Genomic DNA, 25,299 nt, shown 5'->3' with positions numbered 1-25,299 from the left:
GAGCGATGGAACGCAGGTCCTTCATCTGTGAACGCGCATAGTGAATGCAGGGTCAACTCGTGGCAGTGGTGACTATTTCCTGTGTCATTCGACCCCCCTTCACATGAGAGTCATTAGACAAAGTTCTATTGACTGTTGACATCCAGTGGAAGGTGTAGGAAGTGAAAACTCATCCATATCTCGCTGTAATTTGAATGAGAGCTTGGTTGAAATTCTGCCACCCCCAGAAAAAAAACAGAAAGTGGAATTTCTCAGGTTTTTGCCTGCTATATGAGTTCTGTTATACTCACAGACATAATTCAAACAGTTTTAGAAACTTCAGAGTGTTTTCTATCCAATACTAATAATAATATGCATATATTAGCAACTGAGACTGAGGAGCAGGCCGTTTACAATGGGCACCTTTTCATCCAAGCTACTCAATACTGCCCCTGCAGCCATAAAAAGTTAAGAGCCCTCCACTTCTTTCCATTATGAACATCTAGGTGTATGTCGCAAGTCACGACTTCACAGGAGATCCATTTTAACATACATGTGTATATATATATTTTTTTATCAAAATGGTAGAAATGCCTTCTGGAACGTGAACTTTCACGCACCTTAATAACAAACTTGTATGCCATCTGTAAATATGAATACAATTGTTACATTTGTAATATATCATGTAGTGGAGCTGCATAGCTAAGTGTTGCTCTCCACTTTCTGGATGATCAAGTTTTGAAATCAGTGGAATTAGAGAATGATAGCTAAAGAGAAAAAAACTGTCTCCAGATTACATCTTCAAACTAAGGGCAACTGTAGCATGCCTCCGTTACAGGGAAACACGTCCATTATGGATGATGATGTATACAGATAAGGTAGTCTAGCGTTAGTTAGCCACATTTTCAGATATTACATGTTTCTAATTTTGACAAAGTGGTTTCATTTCAAGCTAAAGTGTACTGTTAGCTAGCTAACGTTAGCTGGCTGGCTCCCTAGCTGATGTTTTTATTTGCATCCCAGAGCTGTTTGCTTTGTAGTTACAGCCTAATGTTAGCTAGCTAACATTGAACCTGGTTGCTTAGCTCCCAGCATATTCATACAGTGTAGTAACGACATGATTTGGCTCTATGTTCATTGTTGTTTAACTAGCTAACGTTAGCTGGCTGGCTCTTTAGCTAACATTACACGACGTGTGTGATCTTACACGTTGTTTACCTAGCTAGGTTCATTGATTACCTAGCTAGCGAGCTACATGTCTTAAGATAAATTGGAAAACGCACTTTGAATATGGCCGGTGTCAGTAAATGTCTACAAAAAAAGCGTAATGAAATTGTTGCCAGCAGAGCTGGTTAGAATGTTATTATGTTATCCATAGGTAAACAAATAATTTGCCAGAGCGTCAAGGGGACTAAATCAGAAAATGTAATGGTGTTGGAGTCGTACCTGGCCATGCAGATTTGCATGTGTGAAGGCTGGCTAAATTCTGGCAAAGAGTATGTTTTTTATCTCAGCATGTCTAAAGATTCTCCCTTCAGGAGACTATTATCTGAAGAAACTGTTAAGCGGGGCGGAGCAGGTGAACCCAAGTGCAGACTCAGACAAGGAGACAGATAAGGTAACAAAGGTATTTATTGAACAGCGGAGGGAAGATGGGGTGCAGACGAGGGGAGGCTCGGGCGGGGACTGAGGCTGGGGCAAGGGGAGTGAGGGCAGGGTAAGCAGGTCCGGAGTGGAATCCAAGGAAGCCGTAGAGTGGGGGTCCAGGGCAGGGAAACAGGACTCATGAGACGAGGGACTGGCGACAGGGACCAGAGGCAGAGCGGATGGAACTGTAGCGGAGAGAAAAGCAGTCAAGCTAGGCACAACAGGATAACAAGATATATGTAGGAACAAACGGCTTGAACTGTAGACTGACTGAGCAGATATTATGATCTGGCAGTGTGGAAGTGGCAGGACTGAGTATTTGTAGAGGTCTTGATTATGGAACAGGTTGCAGCTGGTGGGGTTTCTGCTCTGCCTCCAGCACACCTGTCTCCACTCACACAATCAGATGCACCCACACACAGAGAGAGAGGGAGAGAGCACTGGGGGAGTGGCAGCAGGTTAGGGAGACGCAGGATGAGAAGTAGAGGGCGTGGCAGGGGCAGATGTAACAGAAACTGTGTAACCAAGCATTGATAGCGGCTAAGTAATGCATTGCCATTAATTGGAAGGTTGGTTATCCTCCCACAATGTCAAGTTATATATCACTAGATTTGATTGATTACACGATTAAGGACATACTGGGCAACTTTCATATAAGATCTGGATGCCTTATATGGAATACAGTGCGACTAAAGGAGTCTGTATTGAAAACACGCCCACGTCACGGGAGATACCCATTTAGGTAATCCCTAGCTGCTGGGATGCTCAGTCCTGGCGCTGGGGGTCTGCTGTCCTGTGGGTTGTCACTCTGGCCTTGGCCTAACACACCCGAAAGCAAGAATCTAATGCTGAGTGGGGTGTGTTGGGTTGGGGCGCTGAAGGTTGGTGGACCCCTAGGGACAGGATGGGGGGACCCAGCAATATTGTGTGCAAGTAAAAACAGCTTTACAGTACTATTAGTCTTATGAGCTTAATTATATGGGCCATTGTCATGCCTTTTTCATCCGCTGCCATCACCTCATGTCTCAGCAAGATAATGTCGAAAGGATCTGTAGAGAATTCCTGGAATCTGAAAATGTCCCATTGTCACCCATTGAGCATGTTTTGGATGCTTTGGATCTACAGTATGTGTACAACAACATGTTCCAGTTCCTGACAATATTCAGCATTGAAGAGGAGTGGGACAACCTTCCACAGGCCACAATCAACAGTCTGATCAACTCTATAGGTCATTCTGCATGAGGCAAATGGTGGTCACACCTGATGCTGATCGGTTTTTTGATCCTCACCCTTAACTTTTTTTAAGGTATCTGTGACCAACAGATGCATATCTGAATTCCCAGTCATGTCAAATCCATAGATTAGGGCCTAATGAATCCATTTCAATTGACTGATTTCCTTATATGAACTGAAACTCAGTAAAATCTTTGAAATTGTTGAATGTTTCATTTATATTTTTGAATTACCTTTGATCTAGTTAAGTCTTATTAATCACTTAAACATATTTAATAATGATGTCTTACCTAGCTTGATGTCAGTGGGCATTTTTTCTTACTTTTTGTTCTAAATAGAGATATTTTGGATTGTGTAAAAATGCAGGAAATGTGCTTTAGATGCCCAAAAAGAACCAGGGCGAGTACTCAAAGACCCCCCCGCCAGGTTCTGTACCCCCTCCCCCCTACTTCTAAAACCAAACTGCCACCCCAGCTTTGAAGTGATTGATTGCTCCCCCGCACCAATGCATCCAAAACCCTCTCGCTAACAAGGTCTCTCTCTTTCTCTTTCTCATCTCAACAAGTAACCACCAATCTGGAACAGTTGTGGTTAAGGGCAACCCTTTCCAATCCACTCTCTGAGGTAATTCCCTTTCTCTTAATATATCTAAGAGGAAAAGTTTTGCAATTTGCAAATAATTCCTTTATGTGAGTGACAGTAAGTGACAGCAAATCAGTGATACAGCTCAGCGGTTCAAGGAAGTCCCTCCTGTGCTGACGGTGCAGGTTCGATTGTTTCCTTTATTTCTTACTTCCTCTCTAACCATGACCCAAAACAGCATTGCAGAGTAGACCTCTTTAAAAGGGCTGGCCTTGCAAGGTGTGATCTCACTTTAATTGGCAGGCAGGTCACCCATTATACAAACGCTCCCTAAAAACACCTGGCCCTGGTATCCTGGATGAATATTGACCTCCTCCCGTCAGTGGAGAATACCTGGTTGCTCATCAAAAGTGCTTTCCTTTCCATCTTAAATAATGCCCCATTCAACAAATGTAGAACTATGAACAGATATTGCCCATGGCATTAGCATCGAATAGCCACCGCAATATACAACTTTTCAGGGAAGTCAGGAACCAATATACTCAGTCAGTTAGGAAAGCTAAGGCTAGCTTTGTCAAACAGACATTTGCTTCCTAAAGCACTAATTACAAAATGTTTTGGGACACTGTAAAGTCCATGGAGAATAAGAGCACCTCCTCCCAGCTGCCTACTGCACTGAGGATAGGAAACACTGTCACCACCGATAAATCTATGATAATCAATACTTTCAATAAGCATTTTTCCACAGCTGGCCATGCTTTCCACCTGGCTACCCATACGCCGAAATTGTTGCAACCCCTATTACTAGCCTATTCAAACTCTCTTTTGTATCGTCTGAGATCCCCAAAGATTGGAAAGCTGCCACGGTCATCCCCCTCTTCAAAGGGGGAGACACTCTACACCCAAACTGTTATAGATCTATATCCATCCTGCCTTGCATTTCTAAAATCTTCAAAAGCCAATCTTCAAAAGCCAACCGCCTTAACAGATCTCTGCCCATTTCGAATCCCACTGTACCTTCTCCACAAATCAATTTGGTTTCCGAGCTTGTCATGGGTGAACCTCAACAACGCTCAAGGTCCTAAACGATATCATAACCGCCATTGATAAAAGACAGTACTGTGCAGACGTCTTCATCGACCTGGCCAAGGCTTTCATATCTGTCAATCTCCACATTCTTATCGGCAGACTCAATAGCCTTGGCTTTCAAATGACTGCTTCGCCTGGTTCCCCAACTACTTCTCAGATAGAGTTCAGTGTGTCAAATCGGAAAGCCTGTTGTCCGGACCTCTGGAAGTCTCTATGGGGATGCCATAAAAAAGACAGACTACGGTTTGCAACTGCACATGGGGACAAAGATCGTACTTTTTGGAGAAATCCTCTGATCTGAAGAAACAAAAATAGTACTGTTTGGCCATATTGACCATCGTTATGTTGGAGGAAAACGGGGGAGGCTTGCAAGCCGAAGAACACCATCTCAATTGTGAAGCTTGGGGGTGGCAGCATCATGTTGTGCGGGTGCTTTGCTTCAGGAGGAACTGGTGCAAAATAGATGGCTCCATGAGGCAGGAAAATTATGTGCATATTTTGAAGCAACATCTCAAGGCATCAGTCAGGAAGTTAAAGCGTGGTCTCAAATGGGTCTTCCAAATGGACAATGACCCCAAGCATACTCCAAAGTTGTGGCAAAATAGCTTAAGGACAACAAAGTCAAGGTATTGGAGTGGCCATCACAAAGCCCTGACCTCAATCCTATAGGAAATGTGTGGGCAGAACTGAAAAAGCGTTTGCGAGCAAGGAGGCCTTACAATCCTGACTCAGTTACACCAGCTCTGTTAGGAGGAATGGGCCACAATTCACCCAACTTATTGTGGGAAGCTTGTGGAAGGGTACCCAAAACATTTGACCCAAGTTAAATAATTTAAGGGCAATGCTACCAAATACTAATTGAGTGTATATATACTTATGACCCACTGAGAATGTGATGAAAGAAATAAAAGCTGAAATAAATCATTCTCTCTGCTATTATTCTGACATTTCTCATTCTTAAAATTTAGTGGTGATCCTAACTGACCTAAGACAGGGAATTCTTACTATGATTAAATGTCAGGAATTGTGAAAAACTGAGTTAAATGTATTGGGCTAAGGTGTATGTAAACTCCCGACTTCAACTGTAGCTGTCTGGTTAGACTGTAAACTCTCTTTCCAGACTCATATTCAGCATCTCCAATCCAAAATGATATCTAGATTTGGCTTCCTATTTTTCAACAAAGCCTCCTTCACTCATGCTGCCAAACATACCCTCTTAAAAATGACTATCCTACTGATCCTTGACTTCGGCGATGTCATTTACAAAATAGCCCCTAACACTCTACTCAGAAAACTGGATGTAGTCTGTCACAGTGCCATCCGTTTTGTCACCAAAGCCCCATATACTACCCACCACTGTGAGCTGCATGCTCTCGTTGGCTGGCCCTTACTTCATATCATTCGTCAAACCCAGGTCGTCTATAAGTCTTTGCTAGGTAAAGCCCCGCCTTAGCTCAGCTCACTGGTCACCATAGCAACACCCACCTGTAGCACTCGCTCCAGCAGGTGTATTGCACTGGACATCCCCAAAGCCAACACTTCCTTTGGCCACCTTTCCTTCCAGTTCTCTGCTGCCAATGACTGGAACGAATTGCATAAATCTCTGAAGCTGGAGTCTTATATCTCCCTCTAACTTTAAGCATCAGCTGTCAGAGCAGCTTACCGATCACTGTACCTGTACACAGCCAATCTATAAATAGCACACCCAACTACCTCATCCCCATATTATTACTTACCCTCTTGCTCTTTTGCACCCCAGTATATCTACTTGCACATCATCATCTGCACATCTATCACTCCAGTATTAATGCTAAATTGTAATTATTTCACCTCTATGGCCTTTTTATTGCCTAACTACCTACTCTTCTACATTTGCACACACTGTACATAGACTTTTCTATTTTTCTTATTGACTGTAGATTTGTTTATGTGTAACACTGTGTTGTTTTTGTCGCATTGCTTTGCTTTATCTTGGCCAAGTCGCAGTTGTAAATGAGAACTTGTTCTCAACTGGCCTACCTGGTTAAATAAAGGTGAAATAAATAAAAAATAAATTTACAAGTCAGTATTTGACATCCATGTCTGAGGACATCGGGATATTAAGTGGAAACTGGCCACTAGGGGCAACAGTGAGCGCTGTTACCTTCAAGTAGGTTTAGATTTTGCTAGGGCATTGTGGACAGGGATAGAGGATGGCCATAAGTATCTGCATCTGGTTATTATTATTGTTATTATATATTTTTTCAAGCCTATCCCAAACCTTAATAATTACCTTAACTATTTGGAGTTAATGCCTAACATTAAAAGTTGAGTTAATGCCTAAACTTAACCTGAAACACTTTCAAATTTGACATTTGGAACAACTTCAAAATGTTATGTTTGAGAAATGTCTTATTCTGATTTAAGACTGTGAGAGCTTATTGTTAATTCGATTGTCCGTCTATAGATGCTGCACAGATGGTCATACGATCAACAAGCTACATGTTGGTAAGCAACTGCTTGCTAAATTTAGGGTTAGGGTTAGAATGAAGGTTTGGGTAATGCTTAAATTTAGGGCTAGAGTAATGGTTATGTTTAGGGCTAGAGTAATGTTTATAGTTAGGATATGGGTTTGGGTAATGCTTAAATTTAGGGCTAGAGTAATGGTTATGTTTAGGGCTAGAGTAATGGTTATGTTTATAGTTAGGATATGGGTTAAGGTTAGGATTAGTAGATAGCTAAATACTGATACTCAGTAATAATCTATAGAGAATCTACAGATTGACAATCCAAATAAAATGTTACCATTTGTGTTTGTGTTCCTTATGAATTAACAGCATAACTTCTTGGACCCTGTCACGATCGTCGTAGTGAGGAGACCAAGGCGCAGCGTGATATGAATACATGTTCTATATTTAATGAAGAAAGAACACTGAAACAAACGTGGCGCTATATAATCTAAATGTGCAGACACAGGCAACTAGACATAGACATAGATAATAACCCAGGAAATACCCAAAGAAGATGGCTGCCTAAATATGGTTCTCAATCAGATACAACGATAAACATCTGCCTCTAATTGAGAACCAATCTAGACAACCATAGACATACATAAACACCTAGATGGTAAACAATCCCATAAACCTACAAAAAACCCTAGACAGTACAAAACACATACATCTCCCATGTCACACCCTGACCTAACCAAAATATATAAAGAAAACAAAGAATACTCAGGTCAAGGCGTGACAGACACGCATTTCAAAGTAGATTAGACATAAATCTTCAAACCCCTTGTCATGTTCTGTGAGCTAATTGTCTGATGAGTTGTTTGCATACGTCACAGTAACAAGATATGTGAAATGCCAAGTATGCATGTACATTTGTACGTAACTTGAATGAGAAGCGTTTCCTTTGGTCGTCTTAAATCATTAACCTAAACTCAGTAATGTAATCTGATTACTTTTGTCTTACTTTCCAGTTAAGTGGCATTAGAAGAAGACAGAAAGGATCCATCAAATGCATTTGTTGTGTCATCATAATGGTCTCTTACTTGTAGTCAGACTGATTCAGGTGCAACACGACTTAAACTTGCAAAAACAGAAAGGTGTCACAATGTATTTTACACAAAAGTAATCCAAAAGGTAATCATCTAGTTTTTCAAAAGTATCTGTAATCAGATTACAAAAATGTTGCTGGCAGTGTAATCAGGTTACATGTACATGTACTACCCAACCCTGTTGATATCAAGGACTGTCTAATTGGTGATGTCATTGTGTATTAGACATGTGTTTTGTCATCATGATCAAAGAGCATAAAATGGTGTAAAAAAGTGAGTTTAGATCAGTAGGAAGCATCTACTTCGAGACAGGAAGAGACAGGGCTGATATAGTCCAACCATCTAACGATCAATGACAGAGGTTATAAAATAAGTTATGCCAAGGTGTGGTTGGTCCCAAGAGATTATAAAACCACTACACCCCAGAGCTCTGGTGACTCTCTCTCTCTTACACAGTTTCACTCTCTTTCTCTAACTGAATCATGCTGGTTTTACCCCTTTGAAGGTCTGACGTTACACACACACACACACACACACACACACATTCTGGCATTTCCAGACAAGGCCACATGGCAGGCGACTGGCAGTGCTGTGCCAATCCACAGGGGGGTACAAGGCCGTGCTTAATTTGTAAATTGGGAGGTGCTGGAACAAAAAGTGAGTGCGAGAGGGGTGTGTGGGAGTTCTGAGGTACCAGAACACATGAGAAAAAAATCACCTTAATAATAAAGCATTGCCTGCATATAATTATGTTTGTGTAGTGACATAGAGCAGTAGAGTAGAGGCACTTACAAAAGTTGCACACATTGGAACGATTTTTAGTAACCTAGGTTCCGGGAAAAATGTGCCATTTTGTAAATGCACTTAATGCAATTCTATGTCATTTAAATTTTAATACTTCACAAATGATCGAAATGGCAGGCTACTTTGACACTGACAAACTGAGAATCTGAGATCAATAAAAACGACATTGTGTTGAATCCATCAATAGCCTAGGCCTAGGTGAGTAGATAATGGCGCTGGAGGGGATTGGTGCCGTTTCACGGGCTCCTAACCAACTGTGCTGTTTTGTTTGTTATTGTTATTTATTTTATTACTTTTACTCATTTTGTACATAATGTTGCTGCTACTGTTTCTTATGACCAAAAAGAGGTTCTGGACATCAGAACAGCGATTACTCACCTCGAACTGGATGAAGATTTTTTCTTTAATGAGTCCGACGTGAAAGATATACTGCTTTGTCAAGACAAGGCCCAAATCCCCATCATTCGTGTGAAGAAAAGACAGAAATACAGGGGGCGGAGGTGTTGGTGCCCTGTGAGAATTTGATGGCGAGTGAGTAAACCACCACTACCCTCCGTATAATTTGGCCAATATGCAATCATTGGAAAACAAGCTGGACGATCTACGATTAAGACTATCCCACCAACGGGACATTAAAAACTGTAATATCTTATGTTTCACAGAGACATGGCTGAACAACGACACTGATAATATAGAGCTGGCTGGCTTCTCCATTTTTCGGCAGGACATAGAAGCAACGTCTGGTAAGACAAGGGGCAGGGGTGTGTGTCTATTTCTCAATAACTGCTGGTGCACGATGTCTAATATTAAAGAAGTCTCAAGGCATTGCTCGCCTGAGGTAGAATACCTCATGATAAGCTGTACACCACACTACCTACCAAGAGAGTTCACATCTATATTATTCGTAGCCGTCTATTTACCCACACAAACCAATGCTGGCACTAAGACCGCACTCAACGAGTTGTATAAGGCCATAAGTAAACAAGAAAATGCTTATCCAGAAGGGTCACTTCTAGTGCCCAGGGACATTAAGGCAGGTAAACTTGAATCCTTTTTACCTCATTTCTACCAGTATGTCACATGTGTAGCCAGAGTGAAAAAAACACTAGACCACCTTTACTCCACAAGCAGAGATGCAGACAAAGCTCTCCCTCAACATTTGGCAAATCTGACCATAATTCTATCCTGCTGATTCCTGCTTACAAGCAAAAATTAAAGGAGGAGGCTGTGACTCGCTCAATACAGAAGTGATCAGATGACACGGATGCTACACTACAGGACTGTTTTGCTAGCACAGACTGGAATACGTTCTGGGATTCATCCAATAGCATTGAGGAGTATACCACCTCAGTCACCGGCTTCATCAATAAGTGCATTGATGTTAGCAAGACCATTAAACAGGTCATTCACAAAGCCAAGGGCCAGCCAGATTACCAGGACGTGTACTCAAAGCATGCGCGGTCCAACTGGCAAGTGTCTTCACTAACAATTTCAACGTCTCCCTGGCAATCTGTAATACCTACATGTTTCAAACAGACCACCGTAGTCCCTGTGCCCCAGATAGAGATGGTAACCTTCCTAAATGATTACTGCCCCGTAGCACTCACATTGGTAGCCATGAAGTGCTTTGAAAGGCATGTCATGGCTAACATATCAACACCATCATGCCAGAAACCCTAGACCCACTCCAATTCCCATACCGCCCCAACAGATCCACATATGACGAAATCTCAATCTCGCTCCACACTGCCTATTCCCACTTGGACAAAAGGAACACCTATGTGAGAATACTGTTCAATGACTACAGCTCAGCGTTCAACACCATAGTGTCCACAAAGCTCATCACTAAGCTAAGGATACCCTTACCCCCAGGTGGGGGGCAACAACACATCTGCCACGCTGATCCTCAACACTGGGGCCCCGCAGGGGTGCGTGCTTAGCCCCCTCCTGTTCACCCACGACTTTGTGGCCAAACACGACTACAACACCATCATTAAGTTTCTTGACGGCACAGCAGTGGTTGGCCTGATCACTGACAACAATGAGACAGCCTATAGGGAGAAGGTCAGAGACATGGCAGTGTGGTGACAATAACCTCTCTCTCATTGTGAGCATGTGGAGCAGGTTGAGAGTTTCAAGTTCCTTGGTGTCCACATAACCAACACACTATCATGGTCCAAACACACCAAGACAGTTGTGAAGAGGGCAAGACAACACCTTTTCCCCCTCAGGAGATTGGAAAGATTTGACACGGGTCCCCAGATCCTCAAAAAGTTCTACAGCTGCACCACAGAGAGCATCCTGAGCGGTTGCATTACCGCCTGGTATGGCAACTGCTCAACATCTGACCGGAAGGCACTACAGAGGGTAGAGTGTATGGCCCAGTACATCACTGGGGCCAAGCTTCCTGACATCCAGGACCTACAGTTGTCGGAAGTCGGAAGTTTACATACACCTTAGCCCAATACATTTAAACTCAGTTTTTCATAATTCCTGACATTTAATCCTAGTAAGAATTCCCTGTCTTAGGTCAGTTAGGATCACTACTTTATTTTAAGAATGTGAAATGTCAGAATAATAGTAGAGAGAATGATTTATTTCAGCTTTTATTTATTTCATCTTATTCTCAGTGGGTCAGAAGTTTACATACACTTAGTTAGTATTTGGTAGCATTTATATTGTTTAACTTGGGTCAAACGTTTCGGGTAGCCTTCCACAAGCTTCACACAAAAGTTGGGTGAATTTTGGCCCATTCCTCCTGACAGAGCTGGTGTAACTGAGTCAGGTTTGTTGGCCTCCTTGCTCGGACACACTTTTTCAGTTTTGCCCACAGTTTCCTATGGGACTGAGGTCAGGGCTTTGAGATGACCACTCCAATACCTTGACTTTCTTGTCCTTAAGCCATTTTGCCACAACTTTTTAAGTATGCTTGGGGTCATTTGGAAGACACATTTGCGACCAAGCTTTAACTTCCTGACTGATGTCTTTTCAATGTTGCTTCCATATATCCAAATAATGTTCCTCCCTCATGATGCCATCTATTTTGTGTGAAAAATCTCCATCCAAAGTGCACCAGTCCCTCCTTTCAGCAAAGCACCCCCACAACATGATGCTGCCACCCCCATGCTTCATGCTTCATGGTTGGGATGGTGATCTTCGGCTTGCAAGCATCCCCTTTTTTCCTCCAAACATAACGATGGTCATTATGGCCAAACAGTTCTATTTTTGTTTCATCAGACCAGAGAACATTTCTTCAAAAGGTACGATCTTTGTCCCCATGTTCAGTTGCCAACCATAGTCTGGCTTTTTTATAGCGGTTTTAGAGCAGTGGCTTCTTCCTTGCTGAGTTGCTTTTCAGGTTATGTCGATATAGGACTGGTTTTACTGTGGATATAGATACTTTTGTACCTGTTTCCTCCAGCATCTTCACAAGGTTCTTCGCTGTTGTTCTGGGATTGATTTGCACCTTTCACACCAAAGTACGCCTTGAAATAGGCCTTAAAATACATCCACAGGTACACCTCCAATTGACTCAAATTATGTCAATTTTCCTATCAGAAGCTCCTAAAACCATGACATAATTTTCTAGAAATTTCCAAGCTGTTTAAAGGCACTGTCATCTTAGTGTATGCAAATTTCTTACCCACTGAAATTGTGATACTGTGAATTATAAGTGAAATAATCTGTCTGTAAACAATTGTTGGACAATATGCTTGTGTCATGCACAAAGTAGATGTCCTATCGGACTTGCCAAAACTATAGTTTGTTAACAAGAAATTTGTGGAGTGGTTGAAAAACGAGTTTTATTGACTCCAACCTAAGTGTATGTAAACTTCCGACTTCAACTGTATGTACAAGGTGGTGTCAGAGGAAGGCCCAAACAATAGTCAATGATTCCAGTCACCCAAGTCATAGACTGTTCTCTCTACTCCCGCACGGGAAACGGTAGCGCCAAGTCTAGGACCAAAATGTTCTTCATCAGCTTCTACTCCCAAGCCATAAGACTGCTGAACAACTAAACTAATCAAATGTCCACCTGGACTATTTACATTGAACCCCCCCCCCATCTTGAGGAAGTGATAGTCCTAAAAATTATTTCCAGTTCCACTGACTCACCCAATGACATGCAGCTAACACGCTGGTGATGTTTTACTTTGTAAAACAATATTTGGAAGTTGATCAAATATTTATGTAGGCTTCAGCATAGATTCTTCTCTTTCAGCAGGAGCCATTTGCTTTCCAACTTGTGTTTTCCATTGGTTGTATTTGTTATATTGAGAAAGGCCTTTTTCTCTGCAAGCTGTTTGTTCACTGACAGATTTGATGCTCGTTCCCGACTGTAGGCTATTCCTTGTGTAACAGTATAACTTTAGACCGTCCCCTCGCCCATACCCGGGCGTGAACCAGGGACCCTTTGTACACATCAACAACAGTCACCCACGAAGCATCGTTACCCATCGCTCCACAAAAGCCGCGGCCCTTGCAGGTGAAGGGGAACCACTACTTCAAGGTCTCAGAGCAAGTGACGTCACCGATTGAAACGCTATTTAGCGCGCACCACCGCTAACTAGCTAGCTATTTCACATCCGTTACACATGTTATTGGGCTACAATCCACAAGAGGCTATTGATCCTCTGCAGCGAAGTTATAGGCCTTCTCATGGTGTAGTAGGCTATTCTGAATTATTTCATTTATTTCTTAACAGACAGCACTAATTCTGTATCTTTGGCAAATTTATTTCAATTCATACAGCGGTGCTTCAGTTCCTTCAGAACACTTTGCAAAGCTATGATTTCTGTAAGGAAATAATTGATTAAGTGCATCGCTGGATGAGATGAGAGTTGTAGGCTCATGTCTATCAGAGCAGAGAGAGAGAGAGCGAAACATACAGGCTTGCTTCTCAGACAGCCACCGTCATCTGTTGGTCTCCGCAAACCATAAACCGGGCCGGCCCAACTCTTAGAATATAGGGCTGAGAATGTACTTTTTCCCATTACTGTCACGGAGCCCCCTGATACTGCTGCTCATTCTGTTCACCAGTTCCGGAGGTCAACATCACCGGCCTTCTAGGCTGCACTGAACTATGTCATTACGCACACCTGGTTCCAATTCCTCACTGATTGTATTTGTATAAAGGTGCCCCTTGTTTCCCCATTGGGCTGTTGATTATTGTTTCCATGTCCGTTGGTGCTTCCTGTTTTGTGCATTGTGTATTACGGTCTCGTCCCATGTCGTTCTAAGAGGTTTACCCTCTGTCTTTTGTTTGGGTACATGTTTTGTGCCCGTGTTTGTTTTGGTGTACTAAAAACACAGATGATGTATCCTTGCGTCTCCAAATCCTTTACACCAGCGTGACAATTATGTGTTTTTGTGTGGGTAAGAGATTTTTTATTTTTTTTTACCTTTATTTAACCAGGCAAGTCAGTTAAGAACAAATTCTTATTTTCAATTATTGCCTAGGAACAGTGGGTTAACTGCCTGTTCAGGGGCAGTTACGACAAACACGGGCACAAAACATGTACCCAAACAAAAGACAGAGGGTAAACCTCTTAGAACGAGACCGTAATACACAATGCACAAACCTTGTCAGCTCGGGGGTTTGAACTTGCAACCTTCCGGTTACTAGTCCAACGCTCTAACGACTAGGCTACCTTGTCACCCCGAAAAGACAACTTTAATGAACTTTGATAGTTTTTATTAGAATTTGTACATTGAAGAAAAAAATATATACCATGAGGGATAACTGATCCGGCCAAATAGGCACTGGTGCAAGTATGGCATTGAAATCATCCAGCCTGTCACGTTCATTATAAGGATCGGAACAAGGCGCAGTGTGGTATGCGTACATTCTTATTTATTAAAAGAATGAAACACTGAACAAACTAACAAAATAACAAAACGAACCGTGAAGCTATACAAACGAGTGCTGAACAGGCAACTACACATAGACAAGATCCCACAAACACCAAAGGGAAATGGCTACCTAAATATGATCCCCAATCAGAGACAACGATAAACAGCTGTCTCTGATTGGGAACCATATCAGGCCAACATAGAATTACAAAAACCCCTAGACCTACAAAACCCTAGACAATACAAAAACCCTAGACAATACAAAACTAGCGTGCCCACCCTAGTCACACCCTGACCTAACCAAAATATAAAGAAAACAGAGATATCTCAGGTCAGGGCGTGACACAGCCAAACAACTGCCAGACAAGATGAAAAAAGTGACGGAGGAAGAAGAGAAAGGGAAGAGGGGAAAAGCAAGAGGGGAAAGAGGAGTGCAGACTGCTTCACAGCTCCTCAGGATTTCAAAAGGAAGGATGCGTCTTCCAGGTGCTTTGGCTGAGAGACGTCCTCAGATTACAGCTCATAGGTGCTCTCAAGACATGCCTTCCAGGAGAAAAGGTTGCGTCTGAGCTTCACGGCAATGTTTTTTTCCCCCCGTTTTGATCCTTACAGAAGAAGGCCCGGACATTAACATGCAGAATGAGTTATAATAATAGACAAACACTGCTTGATTCGCCCATGAAGTATGTAAGCTTGTAAAGGTAACAGAGGTATTTCACCACCTAAACCTACCGCTCTCCTGCCTACAACCAAGGTTAAGTAGAGTTTAAGGAGATCAGGCCAAAGCATACAAAATCTCAAGGCAATCTCAACAATTTATTTCAGATTTCTGAGCATTAGAAGCTTGTATGTTGAAAAATACCTTTCTGTTGGCTCTCTTTTCGATCAATGTTGTATACTTCAAGGAGCACGATTTAACCGTGTATGTCCATATCTACGGATCTGTTATGTTCTGTTAAGAGCACAACTGACCCTGTGGCTGCCATAAAAGCAAACAGCTTTACTGAAAACTGATTTGAAAATAATGGACAGACCTCCATAAAAGCAAGTCTCCTTGTTGGTTTCATTTCAGACAACCTCGCCCAACTATCTCCCCATGTAGGCTTTTTCTCTGTAGTTTCTGAGAAGCTTACATAACTACTGAACAAAAATATAAATGCAACATACAACAATTATTAAGATTTTACTGTGTTATAGTTAAATGAATAAGAACATTTAAATACATTAATTAGGCCCTAATCTATGGATTTCACATGACTGGGAATGCAGAAATGCATCTGTTGGCAACATACACTGTACCTTATCATGCTAAAACATGGCTATGATTGGACACGGGGGAGGGGGAAATGGGGGGTGGATTTGGTGTGAGGCCGGGGTGCGAGGGGAGGGCCATATATTTTCCAATATGTGAGGGGTGGGAGAATGTCTGTTAGTGGTTGTGTTAACATAACATATTCAAACGGACTCAACTCTCCGGCCGAATAAAGTGCCAGTGGAGGTTAGTCTCTTCTGATGAGTTTTGAACTGACACTCATGCAGTCTGTGTTGTTCAATCAATCTCTCATTAGTCGAGCTAGTGCTATCTTATCCACACGGATCAATATATTGCCGCTTAACAAGATGCTGAACAGTGAATGCTCTCAAGATTAGTAACATTTTCTTGAGACCTGACGACTTGTGTTAGCTCCCATAGTTAATGCCTAGGCTTTAGCTTAGTGTGTTATCACTCAGAGTAAATGCCTAGAGTTGAGCTCAGAGGGCTAACGTGGTCTTGAGTCACACGGGCAACCTGGAATCAATACCAAGTATATATACATGTACATGGCACCACGGCACCATGTGGACCAACACTATGACGACTAGGCTTTAACTCAGTGGGCTAATGCAGTCTTGAATCTCACAAACCACCCAGGATCGATACCTGGTTAGTTGCTTATGCATGCACATCTCTCCATAGTACCAAGGGGACCACTGCTGGAACGAATACATCACCATTAGTTTATAACACATTAGCTATCTTTTCTGTACTCTCTCTCCCTCTACAACACATTTCTCCCGTGGTTCGTGACTGATGAGATATGAAAGAGCATATTTCATATTTCCTTTCATGTTTTGATGATGCCTATATACCCCTCATCTTCTTTGTTCGGGATGTGAAGGTGTTTTTATTTTAATTTTATTCTCTCTCACTCCATCCGCTTCACCAACCAAATTCCTGCCCGGTTGGTTAAACCCTTTATCTCTCTGTCCCTTCCCTTATGCAGCGTTGCCTACTGAGTGTTGTGTTTTCCTTTTCTGTCCCTCTGAAATTGCACCTCTGCAGGCCCCCAGGGAAAGACTAGGGTTAGGGGAGATGCCAGTGATTCTTCGTGGAGAAGGGGGGGGAGTGTGAAAAAGGGTGAAGAAAGAAGGTGACAGCTCCTGAAATGTCATTTCAGCTGAGGGTTAATGGGTTAAATCATCAGGAAACGTGTGGACTTATGAAATTAGACAATCCGACAAAAACAGGTCAAAGGACATTTCAAGGTTATTCAGAAAACTGATATAACAGGGCTAAAAGGCAGTTACTATCAACCAACAGCAACCAATAAATAAACATGAACATTTTTTTTAAACAACCAGAGCCCCATGCAGCACCAGAAGAGGGGAGAGAGAGAGAGAGAGAGAGAGAGAGAGAGAAAGAGAGAGAGAGAGAGAGAGAGAGAAAGAAAGAGAGAGAGAGAGAGAGAGAGAGAGAGAGAGAAAGTGGGGGGGAGAAAGAGAGAGGGGGGGGTTGCTGCATGCACATGGATGGGGACACATTTGATGATAGGTCAGTGGTGGTGGCATCTGCTCTGGATGGGGAAAAGCCCAGGCTAAGCAGCACATAGAGGGAGAGGGAAAGGGAAAGAGAGAGAGGGAAAGTGATAGAGGAGCAGAGCTGTCCCATGGGACAGAGCGACGAGGGAGGGAAAGAGGACATGTCCTCTGAGAACTGGAGGAGAGGGAGGGAGGGAGGGAGGGAGGGAGGGAGGGAGGGAGGGAGGGAGGGAGGGAGGGAGGGAGGGAGGGAGGGAGGGAGGGAGGGAGAGAGGGAGAAAAAGGTGATCCTAATAAAGTCACATTGAGGAAAACAGGAGAGAACGGGCGATGTATAGTGGGAGGACAGGAACGGTAGATAAGGAGTTCACCATAAAGTCACATCGAGACTGATCAAAACAGCAAAGGGGGAACAAGGGATAGGGGAGAGGGAGAGGGGATAACAGGGGATATGTGGGTTGGATAGAGGGGAGGGGAGGGGAGGGGAGGGAGGGGAGAAGCAGATGGATAAGGTGGGGTGGGAGAAGGTTGGGAGGGGTGTAACAGAGGGATAAAGAGAGATATGAAGAGAGGGGAGTAGAGAGAGAGAAAACAGAGGGAAAAGGTTGTGTGGAAGAACAAGGGCAGGCATAGCCTTCAGCGTTCCCCATAAAGCCACTTCTCTGTTGGCGTGTAACCCTTGGAAGATGCTGTCTCCACAGATACCAGGGATGCATCCCAAATCACCCCATATTACCTACGTAGTAGGGAGGGGGGGAGAGGGATATGCAGTGGGTTGGGTAGGGGTGAGATGGAGAGAGGGAATCGGGGTTGTAGTGTGTAAGGTAAAGCTGCCTCCACAAATACCAGGAGAGGACAGGCTTTATGACATGAATAATTCAACTGTGGAGGACTGTGTGTGTGCATGTGTGTGTGCATGCGTGAGCAGGGTTGGGTAGGTTACTTTCTAAATGTAATCTGTTACAGTTACTAGTTACCTGTCCAAAATTGTAATCAATAACATAACTTTTGGGTTACCAAAACTCAGTAACGTAATCGGATTACATTCAGTTACTTTTAGGTTACTTTCCCCTTAAGAGGCATTAGAAGAAGAAAAAATGTATGTTAGTCAAGTTATCGTTACTCATTGTGTTATGATTTTCTATTATTTCTCTTTGTTTCTCTCTGTACTGTTGGGAAGGGCCCGTAAGCAAACATTTCACTGTCTGTCTACACCTGTTGCTTACAAAGCAGGTTTTGCACTAATTGCACTGTTTTGTCTACAAAACGTGGTTCAAGCAATCATGACATTACCCTGAAGAAGGCACAGTGATGCCGAAAGTCTTTAATAATATATTTTTGTTGTGGTTTACCCATAAATTACTGGGAGTTTATACATGGAGTGTGCGACTCTCTTTGTTTTACAGTTTATTCCCCGTTTGTCACACCCTGATCCGTTTCACCTGTCCTTGTGATTGTCTCCACCCCCTCCAGGTGTCACTTATTTTCCCTGGTGTGTTTATCCCTGTGTTTCCTGTCTCTCGGTGCCAGTTCGTCTTGCATGTTCAAGTCAACCAGCATGTTTTTTTCCAGTGCTCCTGCTTTTCTATTCTCTTCTACTAGTCCTCCTGGTTTTGACCTTTGCCTGTTTACTGAACTCTATTCCCGCCTGCCTGACCATTCTGCCTGCCCTGACCTCGAGCCTGCCTGCCATTCTGTACCTCTGGAACTCTGAACTGGTTTTGACCTTTTTCCTGTCCACGATCATTCTCTTGCCTACCCTTTTGGATTGTTAATAAACATCTTGGACTCTAACCATCTGCCTCCTGTGTCTGCATCTGGGTCTCGCCTTGTGCCTTTATACCATTAGTCAGCACACGAAACACGAAATCATTTTGTGTGCCAGCTCAGGCTTTTTTATTACAAAGCATGTGAGAAATACAATTTTTGCCATCAGAACAGCCTCAATTCATCAGGGCATGGACTCTACAAGGTGTCGAAAGTGATCCACAGGGATGCTGGCCCATGTTGACTCCAATGCTTCCCACAGTTGTGTCAAGTTGTCTGGATGTCCATTCTTGGTACACACTGTTGAGCGTGGAAAACCCAGCAGCGTTGCAGTTCTAGATGAAAAAACGGTGCGCCTGGCACCCACTACCATACCCCGTTCAAAGGCACTTACATTTTTTGTCTTGCCCATTCATCGTCTGACTGTCACACATACACAATCCATGTCTCAATTGTCTCAAGGCTTAAAAATCCTCCTATAACCAGTCTCATCCTCTTCAGCTACGCTAATTAAAGTGGATTTAACACCTGACATCAATAAGGGTCATAGCTTCCACTTGGATTCACCTGGTCAGTCTATGTCATGGAAAGAGCAGGTGTTCTTAATGTTTTGTATACTCAGCGTATGTCACATGACTAACACATTACATTTAAACTGTTTTCATACTGTCATAATGTCCTCTGGAATTATAAATTGCATCTCTGCCTGAATACCGCTGGTGTGATCATATACTTAGACCTCATTATCTAGGGAGTGAACACCGTACTGTCTCTGCATGCTGTTTTACCAGAGGTTTGTTAGCCCAGCCTGATCTCAAGAAAAAATATTTCGATTTTGGACGTTTAAAATGAGAACGTCGATATATGCCTTCCTCAATGCAAACTCATGTTTCTTGGATCCAAACTCGCTGCTCAGACAACTCAACAACAATGTTGTGCAATTGATAGTAATAACACGTGGTTTTAAGTGATTTCATTTCAAACCTTCCCAAAATCATAGCCCTAACCTTAACCACTCTGAATAAATACCTAAACTAAGCCAAATTAACCTTGTAACCAAATGGAATTTAATGCAATCCAGTCAGGAAAGAGTTAACTAACTTGACATTTCCTCTGCGTGTTTTAGTACACAGGTCTTTATCATTTAGCTGGTGTGTGTGTGTGTGTGTGTGTGTGTGTGTGTGTGTGTGTGTGTGTGTGTGTGTGTGTGTGTGTGTGTGTGTGTGTGTGTGACTCACTAATGGGAAGCAGGATGGTACTGTAGAAACGTGGCCAAAAGGGAGAAGAGAGAGAGGTGATCACAGAGAAGACTTCATCTGGAAAGGTGAGGCACCAACTAAGTCATTACTGTAGCAGCTGCACATACGCGCCACATACACGCACACACACACACACTCACACACACAGCTAACTCATTATGAGCCACTCTGTATCCATCTCATTATGTAAGAGTGTATTTCTGTGTGAACATCACGCCTGCTGCATGAATGCGAAGGTGCACACACACACACGCACACAAACACGCTGGCACTACAGAATTGAAAGCACACATGCGCAAACATACTCACAAACAGACAAACACAAACTTAATTATCCAAAGAATCTTGCTGCGAATCAGATCAATACAGATGAAACAATCACAGGGGTTTTCAGAACATTTCTGCGATTTTCAATCAGATCCAAAGTTCGGCAACAAATCCATGTTTTGTTGTCGCACTGTTCAAGGCTGTTTGAGGACAATCATACCCTCTGCCTTGTTAAAAACAGTATTTTTTACCATTACTCGCTGTTGCATGAGAAACAACGAATTGAGCTTTGCTAGTCTCTAAAATGCATAATTCATTCAGACTGCATCATTGCTTAACATGTATAAAATGTATTATTGCTTGATGAGCATCATTGTGGCTTGCTTGTGGAGAGCTTTTATTGTCACAAAGAATGTTTCCAGAAGCCTATGCTTTGCATGCCACAGAGTTTTCACAGAAACGGCCCTTTTCCAGTGAACTCTAGCACAAGAACCCTCATCATGGAAGAACCCGTTGGTACCCTAGAACCTTCACTGTCGAACCTATTGGACTCGAAAACCAGAACCCGCATTGCAGAACCCATTGACGTCTTGAACTAGAAACACTCACTGTAAAAACCCTCAAATGCGGTGTTTCCTGGGTAATTCAATGTGTACATGTCCGTCCTTCCAGAACTGGCTGCACAATCCCACAGTAAATCAGCAGAGACAGATGGACAACCCAGAGCCCTTACAGCTGTTTCACATCCCCGCCTAGCACGTCCATCACAATCAAACGGCAACCATCCCTGAGCTAGCGAGTCATCTGAGAAACCATAGAGTACCAGAGACATCAGACTACCTCTCCCTGGACAGACAGCTGAAATGGCTAGACATCACACCTACAGCCGAAGTTGTTTTGTCGGCATGAAACGACCACAGTCCCTCACGTCCCACAGCTCTCCTTCGTAGGCAGACAGAGAGTTGACCGAGTGAGTGAATCAGAACACTTTGAAAAGTATTATATCAAAGTGAAGTAACGACATTAATTAACAACCCATCAATCTATTCATCACCAGTGTTCAGTAGTATGGTCATCCCGGAGAAAGGATGATTTTCTTCTTCTTTTCTGTGAGAAACATGTTCTTAGAGCCTCTTCTAGTGTGAGAAAGTGGATGTCAATGTCTTGAAAACATTTTCCCTTTATTTTCTTACCTCTATTTCTGTGAAGTGATGTTGCGTCTTTTGGGTGAAATGCACTCAGAATAAAGTTGGATTGAAAACAGCTTTCTCCAAAGTCTGACCTTGTCTACAGAAGGTGAGAGTGATCACCAATAGAGCCCACATAGAGCCCACTGTTTTATCTGACAATCATTGTACAGTAGGTATTCCTGATAATGTTATAGAGGGAGATTTCACATCTTTTCAAATATGCAGTTGAAGTCGGAGGTTTATATACACATTATATACACATCGTTTTTCAACCACTACACAAATGTCTTGTTATCAAACTATAGTTTTGGCAAGTCGGTTAGGACATCTACTGAGTAATTTTTCCAACAATTGTTTACAGACAGATTATTTCACTTATAATTCACTGTATCACAATTCCAGTGGGTCAGAAGTTTACATACACTAAGTTGACTGTGCCTTTAAACAGCTTGGAAAATTCCAGAAAATTATGTCATGGCTTTAGGAGCTTCTGATAGGCTAAATAACATCATTTGAGTCAATTGGAGGTGTACCTGTGGATGTATTTCAAGGCCTACCTTCAAACTCAGTACCTCTTTGCTTGACGTGTTCTGTCTCCTAGAGATGAACGTACTTTGGTGTGAAAAGTGCAAATCAATCCCAGAACAACAGCAAAGGACCTTGTGAAGATGCTGGAGGACACAGGTACAAAAGTATCCTATATCGACATAACCTGAAAGACCGCTCAGCAAGGAAGAAGCCACTGCTCCCAAACCGCACGGGGGTGGCAGCATCATGTTGTGGGGGTGCTTTGCTTCAGGACGGACTAGTGCACTTCACAAAATAGATGGCATCATGAGGAAAGAAATTAGGAAAGAAAATTACTTGGATATATTGAAGCAACATCTCAAGACATCAGTCAGGAAGTTGGTTGCAAATGGGTCTTCCAAAAGGACAATGACCCCAAGCATACTTCCAAAGTTGTGGCAAAATGGCTTAAGGACAACAAAGTCAAGGTATTGGAGTGGCCATCACAAAGCCCTGACCTCAATCCTATATACAATTTGTGGGCAGAACTGAAAAGCGTGTGCGAGCAAGGGAGCCTACAAACCTGACTCAGTTACACCAGCTCTGTCAGGAGGAATGGGCCAAAATTCACCCAACTTATTATGGGAAGCTTGTGGAAGGCTACCCAAAACATGTGATCCAAGTTAAACAATTTAAAGGCAATGTTACCAAATACTAATTGAGTGTATGTAAACTTCTGACCCACTGGGAATGTGATAAAATAAATAAAAGCTGAAATAAATAATTCTCTCTACTATTATTCTGACATTTCATATTCTTAAAATAAAGTGGTCATCCTAACTGACAGGACATTTTTACTATGATTAAATGAATGGAATTGTGAAAAACTGAGTATAAATGTGTTTGGCTAAGCTGTATGTAAACTTCAGACTTCAACTGAAGCCTATAATTTTGTATGTCAAACTGTTAGGAAAAAATAGGCTCCAACACAAAGCCCTCTTGTTGTCAGTAAAGTTAAATGATTATTAAACAGTTTAAATTAATTTGGCCTTTTCGAATTAGCCTATTTTCAGCACACATGCACAGTCTCTGATTGATCTCCGATTGATTGTGCCATGGCTTCCGCTTCAAAGTAATGTATGTTACATACATTTCACAAATCTGGCTTATTGTGAGGTCAATAATTATAATAAAAAGCTTCATCATGCACAACGAAAAATCAATTATAGCAGTAGCAAGCTATCAAAATGTACCCCCAGTGCTCCGTCTCATTTTCTCACTTTCCCTCTCAAACTGAACAGGACATCAGTAGCCTCGTCCGCTTGCACAGATATAGATTTTTGGGGAAAAAGCCTTTGACTCGCCTCCTGAAGTGTCACCGTACAAGCACAGCCATTGGCTAGGCAGCACAAAGGGTTTACATCAGCATGCGCTGGGCAAGCCAGGACTCATGGGATAGCCTATTCATACAGTGTTTAGGCTTAATGCAATATAGCCTAGTTTAACTTACACCAAACCTCAGGAAAGAAGTACATTTTCTTAGAAATATAGCTTTGCCCTATGCTTCTATGAGCAGGTACTTCATATCCTAGGCCAATAGCCTATAGTATAGGCTATGGATCATTTGATTGGGACCGCAATAGGCGCACTTGTTATTGCATGCCCAACAGATAATCTGGGATGAGGGGCAGCATCGAGCACACATTGAGGTGTAATAAGAAACAAATTCTCAAACACTGAGCAATACTGAAATTTCATCAAATACAAACTACATGACCTTCCCCTGGACTAGACGTAACCTTCCCCCTGACTGAAATGGAAAAATCTTGGCCCTTCCCCATTTTTCTCCGGGTGCCAGTTCCGACACTGTTTTTACGGTCCCTAAAAGCCTATCTACTTAGCACAATACTAGCCTAAGAAAGCGAGTACTTTGCTAGTCTTTCGTTGAACAATAGTGTGTCTCTCGACCGATAAGCTGTGAAGCTAGGATGGTCAGTCTAATCAACACGGCACGAAGGGAAGTGGGTTGTTCTAAATGAGAGAGAAAGCTAGCAATTCTACCTTTCCAGGTAAAAAAGCTGTTCGGTGGTATAGCTGGCCTTGCATCGAGTTAGCCCGGTTAGCTAAGCCTTGCGGCGAGAGCTAGCCAGGTGTCAGTAGCTAGCCGTGTGACACTAGCTACCACAGGAGACAAAGAGTAGGAAAAAGCAAAATAACACATTTCTACACGAAGCAAAAACATTTATTTCGGTTAGCGGCACACCTGACAACAAGAAAACAGGAAACAGGGATCAAGTCGTGCTGAGGAGAGCTTTAGAGTAGTGCTCTTCGTGTGCCGGAGTCTGTTGTAGCAGTCTAGGCCACATATTCCCCCTTGCGATGTGGGTTTGAGCCCCGGCTCGGCCGACTGTCTGTGCCCTTCCTCTCAGTCTCGCTCCACATACTTTCTCCCTCTGCATCCTAATATTCTGTCATGAATTATTATTATTATTTTTTTTAATTCCAGAGATCAGAGCTCCCCATCTTCTAAATATGATATATACAAAAAAAGGTGTTGCTCTTCACAAGGAAGATAAGCAAAAATGACCAAAAGCAGGAGAGTGGCTCCTTGTCTGTCTCTGTCAGACGTTTGATTGGTTATTCAAACTTCTGTGATTCTGAGCAAATCTCACTGTGAGACATCAAAATGAACATTTCAAAGATAACCTAGTCCTTCAAAGAGGGACTTTGTTGCGCATTAAGAAAAATGTGATTTCAGTCTTGGGGGTATGGTTCGATGTGACAT

This window comes from Oncorhynchus mykiss, chromosome 8 (assembly GCF_057628025.1).
Source record: "Oncorhynchus mykiss isolate SJ-2025 chromosome 8, ASM5762802v1, whole genome shotgun sequence".
Classification (NCBI taxonomy): domain Eukaryota; kingdom Metazoa; phylum Chordata; class Actinopteri; order Salmoniformes; family Salmonidae; genus Oncorhynchus; species Oncorhynchus mykiss.
This window is presented reverse-complemented; position numbering follows the sequence as displayed.